Genomic DNA, 12,803 nt, shown 5'->3' on the forward strand with positions numbered 1-12,803 from the left:
ATTACCAAAAAAAAAAAAAAATGAAGTTATGTAATTTTTATCAACAACCAAGAGCAGAAGATTGCAGCCCAGTGTACAAAATGGAACCCTTTGATATGTTCGAGGGCAGAATGAAAACAAAAGCTTTTCTTCTTTTTATCATTAAAAGTGCTGCCAGAAATCCCTCTTATTTCAGGGAAAGTGGAAGCTTGGGATGGGGAGGGCCCCTGCGTCGAGAGTTAAAGATTAAAAGGGGTGGGGAAAAGAGAAGGCTCTGAGTTGTCTGCAGAGAGACCAAATGGACTTTATCAAGAACCCCATGCTGGCAGCCCTTTGCTGTCAGCGTCTGTTTTCAATCACATATTGCATTCTGTTGTTTTGATGTTCAAATCCATTCCATCCAGTGCTTGTCTGCAAACACCGCAGCTCGCATACTGATGAGGGTACATTCGAATCGCGTCTGCTGTCCAATTAGTTTGCCTCGGAAAAAAAGAGAGAGAGGAGCAAGATCTGAAGCTTTCTAACCAGTCATTCGTGCACCAGTTAGGTAACCGGGGGGTGTATATACTGTAATGGAAATTGTCCCCCTGCCTCAGCCATTTTAGACACATCCAGAAGAGCAAGAAGGCATGGCTCAGAAGCTAAGGGAGGAAAGAGCAAGTCCTTTCTGCAGTTGCTACAATTTTTTAAAGAAAGCACACAGGGCATTCAGCCTTGCTCAGGACACGGATTTAGAGCATTGCTGAATCTGGGATGTGATACAGAGCTGAAATTTTATCAGATCTGATGTGGTTAAGGAGTAGTTCCTCACAGAATCTTAGCACCACTTTCCACGGAGGCTATGGATCACAGAAGGCCAGGCCCTTAGGATATGCTACCATGAGTCAAATGCAGTTCACACACACCATTTTAATTGAAATGGCCATCAAATATTTTATTGTGGGGGCCAAAGCCCCCACAGTCACTAGGAGTTGGCTCCTTTGGGCTTCAAGGCAGTGGAATAGGATGGAGCTTGAGTACCACAGAAGATGATTCTGTTCTATTGACCAAGCAAGAGACAGAGGCTCTGGTTTTTAGCAAATGTGTAAGTACATGTGCAAGGGATGTGGGTGGCACTGTGGGTTAAACCACAGAGCCTAGGACATGCCGATCAGAAGGTCAGCGGTTCGAATCCCCGCGACGGGGTGAGCTCCTGTTGCTTGGGCCCTGCTCCTCCCAACCTAGCAGTTTGAAATCACGTCAAAGTGCAAGTAGATAAATACGTCCTCTGGCAGGAAGGTAAACGGCGTTTCCGTGCGCTGCTCTGGTTCACCAGAAGCGGCTTAGTCATGCTGGCCACATGACCCGGAAGCTGTATGCCAGCTCCCTCGGCCAGTAAAGCAAGATGAGCACCGTAACCCCAGAGTCGGTCACGACTGGACCTAATGGTCAGGGGTCCCTTTACCTTTTAAGTACATGTGCACAGAATGACTCAACTGTTAGAGCATGAGCCTCTTAATATCAGGGCCGTGGGTTTGAGTCCCACATTGGGCAAAAAGATTCCTGCATTCCAGGGGGTTGGATTAGATTATCTTTGTGGTCCTTTCCTGTTCTACAATTCTACAATTCTTTGTATATGTCTATAAACGGGTCTTGAGAGTCTGTTGCTTCACATCTCTGTTTCATTCTAGGCCTAGAGAAGCTCCTTGCCTGAACCCACAGAACCCTGGCCATTTTCTCTTGACCTTATCATTCACTGGAGAATATATTGCCATACAGTTCTTTAGGATTCCCATCAGAAACATCTACATCTTTTCATGCATGGCTAAGTTACTCCCTTCGAAACAACAACAAAAACATGATTGTATGAAACTAACCTAGAATTTCCCCATCATACAATTACTTACATAGCTACTCAAAAAAGTATTAGGGAAAACCAGTACTAAAATTTCAATAAAGCCTGCAACATTTTCAATTAAAAACCTCTATTTTAATGTCCTTCACCTTCCAGAAAGGGCCAAAGATAAAATTAAAAATTGAACATTTTTATATCACATCTGTTTATTGCAACGAGGAAGAGAGATTTAAGTGCATGCTTAACTCTCCAACTGAAACCAAAGACATAGTACTGGCTGGATTGCCCCCATTATTTTTATACCCCATTATACTGAGAACTTACAGTGCAAAGAGGAAACGTGCAAAGGAGCTTAATCTTAACAACTTGCTTAACCGTATGGAAAATAAATGAATATGCTGTAACTGCCTATTTTAACAACTATGAACACAGAGTTGTTAAAAAGCCGTGGCTTCCCCCAAATAAAGTGTAGTTTATTAAGGGTGCTGCAAGTTGTTACAAAAGTCCCTATTCTCCTCACAGTTCTCAGAGTAGTGTAACAATCAATCCCTCTTCCTAGGAAACTCCAGGAACTGTAGCTCTGTGTGGCGAATAGGGGCTTCTGAACAACTCTCAACACCTTTGGCAAACTACACTTCCCAGGGTTCTTTGGGGGAAGCCGAGACTCTTTAACATGGTATGATACTGCTTTAAACCTATAGTGCATTTGGAGCCACAGTCCATCGAATGCCAATGCAATATAAACATGATCGGCAATGGCATTAATTACCGTATTTTTCGCTCCATAAGACACACTTTTTCCCTCCTAAACAGTTAGGAGAAATGTCTGTGCATCTTATGGAGCGAATGTGTGGTCGATCGCTGGCTCCCTTTCTGGCCCCGCCCCCTTGCCCAGGCCTCCATTGTTGAATGTTCTGCAGAAGGAGGCCGTTTGTTTCCCCAGCGACATGGCTGATTAGATTATCTGTCTGGAAACTGTAGAAAGGCTTTCCCCCTTTCCTCCTCTAAAAACTAGGTGCGTCTTATGGCCAGGTGCGTTTTATGGAGCGAAAAATACAGCACCTAATATCCACAGCTCTGGAATACAGTGTCAACAAATGCTAGTTAAGGCTTAACCACACTTTCTTTTTCTCCACTCTTTAGAGCTCTGTGCCCAAGCACCCTTTTTTGACGTTTTCTCCGATTCAGCTTTAAAAAGCGGGTTTCGTGGGGAGAGGTCAGGGGTGGGGTGGGGAACACAGAGCATTAAAGTGTGGAACTCTGCCTGGAAAGAGCAGAGCAAAAGGTATGCATAAGCCCTTACATTCGCAGGAAGTAAACCTGGTCTTGACAATGAGTGAATATGTACCCAGCTGTAATTTCTGTAATTTTGCATCTTCTGCATTTTTTAAAAAATATTGAAATGAAAATTTGGGGGTGAAAATTCTCCGACATTCCTAGTCTGGATCCAATCCAAAGTTCTCCGTTAAAACTACGCCTTGCTTATATTTGTAAGAGAAGCAAAACACACACAAAGTTTTTATTCCCCTTCCCTCCTCAAAAAAAGAGAGGCTTTGCTGTTGTCAATTTACTAACACACCCTGTTTCAGAAGCCATTTAAGGACAGGCTTTTAATGAATAACGCAGACAGCCATGGTCCTTAATGTGAGAATAGGGGCGTTGCAAGAACACGAGAGAAGGTCCCTAAGAATATTGGAGGGTATGTGGCACATACTGAACATTCGCCAACTCATTTATTCCTTTCCCAAGTTGGTCAAAGCTTAATTGTGTTATGTGGAGCTAATGAGGAGGAAAAACATCCCAGGGACTCGGAGGTAGCAAATGAGCAATAAATGAGGTTCACACTAACATGGAAATGAACCTTATATTAACCTATTGAACAGCTTAAAATATGCCTAGATTGTAGGGGGAGGGAATGTCACCATTACTGATTTGCCCAAATATCCTAGACCACTCTGTACGACCTTCTCATCTGCTTTGGCTTGGGAGGGAAGGGAAGATATCCACAGATCGTTTAGACGAAGCAAATCACGCTGCTCTGTGGTACAGCTGTTGGAGATGATGAAATTCAGCTGCCTTCTGCGTGTAATAGATGGGATTGCAGTTTTGAAGACACACAACAAATCTGACCTACAGCACAGAGCAACTGAGCACTTTGTAAATCTACTCTGTCAAGGAATCACCACCACTGAGCATATGACATATCCAGGGAGGGCCTATATGTCAGAAAAGTGCAAAGGATTCACATTCCAGATGTTTAAAGGGCGAACTTTCCATTACGAAAGAAGAGATGCTTAAATAAATGACCTTCCTTGACTATAGGACCAGCCTATCCAGATATCTAGAATGCTAGTGTGTGTTTTAATCTGTTTCCAGTTTGTTGCTGATTTTAATTTTCTGAAAACTGCTGTTTTTACTGTTTTCTTTTTCTTTTTTTACAAGCAAGTGGTGCATAAATTTTATGAAATAAATAAAATACTGCCATGCAAATGTGTCCCAGTTATTTTCATGTGTATTCTCACATCGTTGAAAAGCTACATTGCAAAGTTAGAGTACTTACCTGCAAAAAAAACCACCTCAGGTATGCAACATAGACTTGAACAGTGCTTTCCCATTTGTTATTAAGCACATTATTTCAGGTTAGTGTTCCTGGATCCTCCCATTCATTTTTTTAAGGCACAAAGAGGCACAACTTTGTGTATACAACTTTGGCTGGAGAACCGAGTCACAAAACTCCAATGTCCATTTTTGGTCCACGGACTGTTTTGAGAGTTTTGCAAATTCAGTAGGTTCGTTTTTAAATGCATGCCAAACTGAATTTCTCCTTCATGGCTACTCCCAGCTTGCCATAAACTAAAAGAAGTGATGGAAAGAGGTGCAGCTCTCCGGATTTCTGCCGGAATAAAGCTGGGAATAAAGACCCAAAGCCCTAGCAAGACAAAAAGTAGCAAAATTCACATCATCTGCAATTGTTGGAAACATGATGGCCAAACATCTGATGCCAAAATGATTTCAGTAAGCCTACTGAAATTTCTGTACTTTCCTAAGCAGAGTGTACTAAAATGAAACTGTCTGGTCCACTTTATTCTGTCTGGTCCACAACAAGCCAGCTAAGCTGAAAGCCCCCAAATATTTATTTATAAAAGTCACTTATCACATAAGAGGAGCAGACCAACTGGCCCATCTCTAGCCCAGCATCTGGTTATCTCAGTGTTCAGCTAGATGCCCATGAGAAGCCCACAGACAGGACATGAGCACAGCATCGCCCTCACCACTTCAATTCCAAGCAACTGCCATTCAGAGGCATGCTACCTTTCTGCCCAAGATACTCGAGACAAGGGAAATACATAGAGCACACACAACAGTAATACAAAACCAAACAGTGTGAGGTATCAACTGCAGCAGAGAGATAAAATAATGGCAGACGAACTCTGGCTCCTGTATCAATAAACAAGTTTTATTGGTCTACCTAAAATTAAGTCCAGCAAGGGGGAAGCTCCCAAAATCAACATGGCACAAGAGCAAGCCGTAAGTGGCTGCAGAAACAGATGCATTCAAAGTGCAAATTAACCAGACTCCCCTATTTATTCACAGCTGACGTTTCCTTCAAATGCACACACACTTTTTTCCAGCGAAGGCCCGTGGCCTAAAACGAGCTTCATGAGCTGAAATTATCTGCTAACTTAATAAATTTTTGAGTGAATCACTTTCTGTGCCCATTCATGAAATGCTCTTGCACTGTGCCAAAAACTGACGACAAGCTTCCTTAAGGAGACTAATCTGAAATAGCAGTGCCACTGCATACATATCTGTGCGTAGGACCAGGAAATCTTGCTACTTGGAATGAGGCTAGCCAAAACTGGGTCCCCAGGAAATTCATTCTCTTGCAATCTGAGTATGTCATGTGGGCGATTTGCAACTGTAGTCACAGCCCATTGAAATCAGTGGATTTAAGTCTTGGATTTCAGATGCTCAAGTCTGAATATGACCACCACTGGACAGTACTCTGTAAATCTATCCCCCGCTGTCAGCCTTACTGAAAACACTTTCCCAAAAACTTTTACTGAACCTTAAGTGTTATTACACACACACACACACACACACACACACACACACACACACACCAGCATTTGAGTATGGAAAGAATATTGAAAGAATTGTGCATTTTCTTTCCTGTCCTTAAAAGAATATTTTAATCAGCTTTTCTGGCAACTGTTTCTCTTTATCCTTACTTAAAATAAAATAAAAAATACCCAGCACACACGCCATCCTTAAAAGAGTGTAAGATTTCACGGGTGGTTTTGTTCCATGCCTTTTCACATCTCGCTTGAAGTTGTCGAGCGTTTGTCCTTTCAAACCATCTCTATCTTGGAAACGTTTGAAAAAAAGATTACACTGTAATAGGACTATCATTTTTTACTTACCAATGGGCACCAGCAATCTTTAAGTTTATGCATCGTATACTCTGAAATCAGTCCAAACACAGCCATCGCTCTCTAGCTTCCAGTTATCTTTCCCATAAACACACATTCTCGCTTTTCTAAAAAGAAATAAACAGGTTCCTCCCACCCCTGCTATGAGTTATGGTGGCACGGAACGGTTTGATGTTTATGGCAAACAAACGTTACTGAGTAATATTCTGCATTGCAGAAGAGTTACTTACTTCGCAATGGGAGCTATAATCCACTGCTAGCAATTTCAAACGTAAAGAGAAAACTTCTAAGGAGAAAACTTAAAAGGTGTGGTTGCATTTGCATCTAATTGCTGTTGCTTTTTACTGAATCCCATTAGCACAACGGATGACAGAAGGCACCCATTGTTTTGTTTCTGATTTTCTCCAAACTGGAAGAGGCAGCGCTGATCCAGCTGTGGAAAATCAACCTAGGATGTAGCCTGGAGTGCCAACATTCATTCATTCATTCATTCATTCATTCATTCATTCATTCATTGCTTACATTTATATCTTGCTCTGGAGGCAGAACAATTCTGGACTTGGTAATGCCAACTCCATTTGAAAGCCAACGCTATCATCCTAATGCTGTAACTGTTTTTCCAGTGGGAAGATTTGCAACCCAAACTGGGCCTAAAGTGATACCTGTGGCACAGGGGGAAATGAGTTGAGCCAAGATGGCCATTTTACTTAAACCACATCAGGATCTGCGAGGGACAATGTGTCATGAGTTAGCCTACACTTGAGTAGGACCCTGGCAGGGACACATGCCCGATTCACATGTTTCCTCCCTCCTGGAAGTGTGTCCAGGAGCTTCAAAAGCTTTCTTCTGCCCAAACATCACAGCGCCCAATGCCAACCAACACAGGCACACTTAGGGATCACAGAATTTGTGCATCATGCTTGACAGACCTCAGCAACTCAGCATTTTGGCTAATCTACTTTATTTACATATAAACACACATGGAGCACTGCAACATGGCTCCCTCTATCTCTAGCATCAGACAGCAAAGAGAGAGAGGACAATAGTCCCACTTCACGGAATACAGCAATACAAACATCCTGTCTCTGTCACATCCCACTCTGTGGAGTCAAAACATATACCGTCATGTGAAAGACAAAAATCCCATGACTGCAGTCATGGAGCAGGAATTCTAACACAATGGCGGTGCAGGAAACTAATAACTTAGAAGTACCTGCCACCAGGTGAGTCAGCCCCTACCCAGGGAGTGTGGTGTGCAGAAGTGGCTCACCAAGTGGGGTAGAGTCACTATGCTAGCTTTTTGGCAGGTGGACCACTGTTCTTTACCAGCAGGGGTAGATAGAGGTGAGGCAGTGAGCAGGTCAGCAGCAGGAGCACAGGATTGTCTTCGCCAGTGCATTTCCACAGTGCCAGTCTCCCTGCCACCTCACCTGTCCCACTAAGCAGCAGTGGGAAGCCAGCTTAGCAGCCCCACCCAGTGTGCTGCTTCTAGTGACATGAGTTGCCATTTCTTATCCTTGCAAGCCACACCCATGAAGGTGAGTAGATAGGTATTCCTGATGCATCCCTTCCTAGGGCCTCACAGCAGACGCAGATTTAGGAGATTACGACTGGTTCAGTGGGACTGGGTCCTCGGGGACTCCGCAGGGGTTGTCACATCTGTTGGTGTAGAATGGAAGGCGAGAGGCAGGGTGGGTGCTGAATTTTGGTGCCGCTGAAATGTGAGACCCCAAGGTCCACCGCTGCTCACAGCTCCAGTCAGGTGTGATGGAATGTCCACTGGGTGTGAAGCACACTTCCGCCCACAGATAAGCCACAGCTGTCTGAACGCCATGCCCTCTATCTAACCTTTGGCTTTCTCAGTGGTCTGCCGTGCCCTGTCTGTGACCTTTGTCTCCTTGGTTTTAATATCCCTCTTTATCACTACCCGAAGGAGTCTCAAAGTGGCTAACATTCTCCTTTCCCTTCCTCCCCCACAACAAACACTCTGTGGGGTGAGTGGGGCTGAGAGACTTCAGAGAAGTGTGACTAGCCTAAGGTCACCCAGCAGCTGCATGTGGAGGAGCGGGGAATCGAACCCAGTTCACCAGATTACGAGTCCATCGCTCTTAACCACTACACCACACTGGCAGAACATCATGTGGCCATCTACATTATGAAAACCTTTCCTTAACCCTTCCTTAATGTTAATGTAGATCTGCCCCTAATTTCACCCCTATCCGATCAATTTCCTCACACCTTCCTGCTTCCAAAGTGACCAAATAACCCAATTAATGGCACACTCATATCACATGCATGCCCGCCCACCCCCAAAAATCAGGCATATGGTGCAGCGGAAGTGAAAAACTTGCCCACAGGGCCAAGACTCAGGCAGGCAACAAATTCCTTAGGTCTGCACAATAGCACAGAATGGGAGTAGGTGGATGGGTACCAGTCCTGTCTTTCCTCCATCCTGGCTGCAACACGCACTCCTTGCTACAAGCTGCAGGATCAGGCAGCAGAGCAGCATTCTGCACAGCCATGCCAACAAATGGCTGACTTATACAAAAGGGAAATTTAACAATGCTGGAATATAAAGAGAGTTAAGAGCAGATCAAAACAGGGCTGCCTGTATAGATATCCATAAGCCTTTCATTTCCTATTCTCTTTCACTCTTGGTTGCTGTCACTCTGGGAAACTCCCGGTCTGCAGGCAATGAAAAGGGCATGAAAGGTTATTTTCTGCAAATTGTGCAGGAAGTGATTTTGCCTATTTTTACTTAAAATGGAAGAAAAGGCCCTCTCCTCCCCCCCCCCCCGCCATCCCTGATTTTGTACCAAGGTGGCAAATGATCCGAATTATGAGCAAAGGCCAAAACTAACTATATGTTGGGCAGTGCAAGCAAATCTCTGCCTGCCGTTCTCTTCAATCCCAGAGGAGCATTAAGACTTATTTGATAAGACTACCTACAAATCGCTGGAAGGAAGTCAGGTTGCTACATGCTGGGCTTAACTAGACTACAACTTTATTTGAGCATAGAAATTGCAGAGTATAAATGGAAAGCCCAGCCCACACAGTGATCTCTATATTACCTCCAATGCTCCCATAGGCATTAGATATGGACTGTATCTGGGGTGGGGGTGGTCTCCTGTAGGTCATACAAACTGTTGGGCTTCTGTGTCCAGGATCCAAAGAACTACTCTGCATGTGCCATGGGGGCTGGGCAATATTCAGTGGGATTTTAACAAATTCTCCCTCCCCCTTTCCAACAGCAGACTCTGCCCCACCACAGGGACCATGTCAAAAATACGGTATACAGTGGTGCCTCGCAAGACGAAAAGAATCCATTCCGTGAGTCTCTTCGTCTAGAGGTTTTTTCGTCTTGCGAAGCAACCCCATTAGCGGATTAGCGGATTAGCGCTATTAGCGGTTTAGCGGCTATTAGCGGCTATTAAAGGCTTAAGGGATTTGCGGATTAGCTGCTAAAAGGCTATTAGCAGCTTAGTGCCTTAGAAAAAGGGGGTAGGGAGCAGGAAAAAATCGCAGCAACTCGCAAGACATTTTCGTCTTGCGAAGCAAGCCCATAGGAAATTCATTTTGCGAAGCACCTCCAAAACGGAAAACCCTTTCGTCTAGCGGATTTTCCATCTTGCGAGGCATTCGTCTTGCGGGGCACCACTGTATTTTGAAAGCCCCCTCGGTTTCATATCCAGTTTGTGATGTGAAAGGGATGGATATTTCAGCTGCTTTTCCTTGTATTTATCCTTTGTTACTTGCTGTTCCTAACATGTGGGATTCTCTTTCATGTGAGCTATGTTCTGCTCTCCCCTCCCTTCAGGAAGCTTCTCAAAACTCATCTTTACAACTTTCTCCTATTATTCCTACTTTTAAATGGCTTAGCGATTGAGAACCAGTTGTTTTCATTCCCTATTCTCAGGACCTACAACAGAAATTTGGAATATGCAGTTCTCCGGATGGTGGTGGTGCCAACTATTAGCTGAAAATGAAACACACCTCAAACTCTTTTTCCTTCATCATAGCTTCCTAACACCTGAACCTATGCTTCTGAAACATTGCAGGGAACTTACCATTGGGCATGTCTGCAAAGGATGAAATGTTCATTGGAATTGGCCTCAGCCAATATTATTATTATTATTATTATTATTATTATTACTAATAATATCAAAGATTTATGGCTCCCTTTGCAAAACAAAAACAGCTCTGCATTTACCTGTCTTAAATGTGGGAGAATTCATCTACTCAGAATGATGGACTGCCATAATTGCAGAGACCGCCCTGCTCTGCTAAGAAGTTAGGGGTACTCTCCTTTTAAAATCTACAAATGTTAAAGGCTCCACCTAGAAACCCTTGCATCTGTTTATCTGAAATCTGGCAGGCACTTCTCTATCTAAACAAGCAACTAGACCTGCAAATTCCATCCATTTCTGTAATACAGGAACAAATAGAGCAACTTCTTGAGCGCCTCATTATTGTAACTGAGAAAACATACGAAGGATTGGAAGGGAGGTTCTTTGTAGGATCTGAGGTGAAACAAGATACCCATGAAAAGTGCTGTATTGAGTCCCATAATGAAAGAAACATGGGATATAAATGAAAAAAATAAATGCAATATTGGACAGTAAGGGTGGAGCTGTGTGTGTGCTAGAAATAGGGTGGTATAATTGGAGTGGGGACAAAGGTTGGGGTCAGCTGTTAATGTTCAGCAAATGTCATTCTAAGGAAAACAAGAGGAATTTTGTTGTCTTTCATGACTGAAGAAAGCTTTTACTCTCTTGAATATACCTCTAAAATAACCCACAATCATGTCTCATCTTAAAAGTGTTTGAGGCTCCCACCAAAAGATCTAATAGTGTAATTAAAAAAAGATTGCCAGTAATAACATGCATTGTAACTGCTCTCCGCAGAAGGCATAAACCCTTGAAACTACCTTGAATGGGATGCTCAGAGCTATTCTACAATAATGTGTGTAGAATGGGAATAAATGCTAAATGACAGAATAAAGCTTTAAGTCTAAGTGTGCAAAATGTCATTTAGGAACGACTCAGAAATTGCTGGCTGTCATGTATGACAAACGCATGCTTTTAGCATTAGACTCCATGCCAAGAATTTTGCAGTATTGCTTTAATAAAGGGTGCATAAGAACCCAGAGGTTCAGAGCTGTAGCCTGGACTCTTGTTGGCAACGGAACAAAATAGATTTCAAATGAAGTTGGGGGTTCCCTTCACAGTGTTTAAAATTTCCATGAAATCTACCTAATGTCAGCCTATTTCCCCACTTTTAAGATGCAATTCCTAAGCATGACACGTTTACTTTGGGGGCAAAGTGCCATGAAATATACAAACTTAACCATGAAATTGGTAATTGCTTGGTATAAAGAAATATGAAGCTCCATAAATCTAATCCAAATTCAAATTACAGGCAATCAGTGAATCATCTTACCTGGGGGAAAGCCTAGTTCCCTATGAGCAGACCAATATACTTATGGTTAATAATCCATTTTCCTTGGTTTAGGCCAGTTCCTTCCCCTGCAAAGACCTCAAAAATCGAGAAGCCAAATGAACACCACTCATAATAGATCTAAAGGCTTCCATGGAAAAGAAAATTTCTTGTTCTATTGTGATCCATTAGAAATATATATAAAAAAAGACTTCTACAACTTATTATTAATAGGGTCGCTAACTGATCAATATTTTTTCAATTGGCTAAACCAACTTAGTTTAAACCAATTATGTTTAAATATAGCTGCATATCACACAAACCTCAATATATATGCCTTTTGAATTATTGAAGCATAGATAGGTATTTGGTGCTGGAGGAGACTCTTGGTACTGGAGGAGACTCTTGAGAGTCCCATGGACTGCAAGAAGAACAAACCTATCCATTCTTAAGGAAATCAGCCCTGAGTGCTCACTGGAAGGACAGATTGTGAAGCTGAGGCTCCAATACTTTGGCCACCTCATGAGAAGAGAAGACTCCCTGGAAAAGACCCTGATGTTGGGAAAGATGGAGGGCACAAGGAGAAGGGGACGACAGAGGACGAGATGGTTGGACAGTGTTCTCGAAGCTACCAGCATGAGTTTGACCAAACTGCGGGAGGCAGTGGAAGACAGGAGTGCCTGGCATGCTCTGGTCCATGGGGTCATGAAGAGTCGGACACGACTAAACGACTAAACAACAACAACAAGATAGGTATTTACAATGCTCATTATTTAGCTTCCGTTGCAAGAAAAGACTGCATTTCATGTTTTCTTTTTCAGTCTTCGTTACAATAGCACACGGAAACTGAAACAGGACACTTGTGCCCTTAACATGCACCTAAAGAGATTTAAATTGACTTGAATTCAAATAACCAACTGATGAATCTCTAGCTGATTGATCTATTGATTCAACTGTTTAAAGCTCGCAGCCCCAATTAACAGCTTCTATGGGTAGATGTGGATAGTGGGGAAGTCCCTTCCGAATCCAAGTGCTAACAATTCACTGTTGTGACCATTGGCAATGCAGCCCAGCACAAGCACCATCGCCATCATGTAATCGGTATTATAATCACTGATGTA

General features: G+C 43.1%; 1 protein-coding gene across 2 annotated transcripts in view; it reads right to left on the minus strand.

The window, feature by feature from the left end:
• SGCZ (sarcoglycan zeta) overlaps positions 1-12,803 on the minus strand; it is a 561,235-nt gene that overhangs the window by 478,467 nt on the left and 69,965 nt on the right. The window lies entirely within an intron of this gene.

This window comes from Podarcis tiliguerta (genome assembly GCF_965153285.1).
Source record: "Podarcis tiliguerta genome assembly, chromosome: 9".
NCBI classification, from domain to species: domain Eukaryota; kingdom Metazoa; phylum Chordata; class Lepidosauria; order Squamata; family Lacertidae; genus Podarcis; species Podarcis tiliguerta.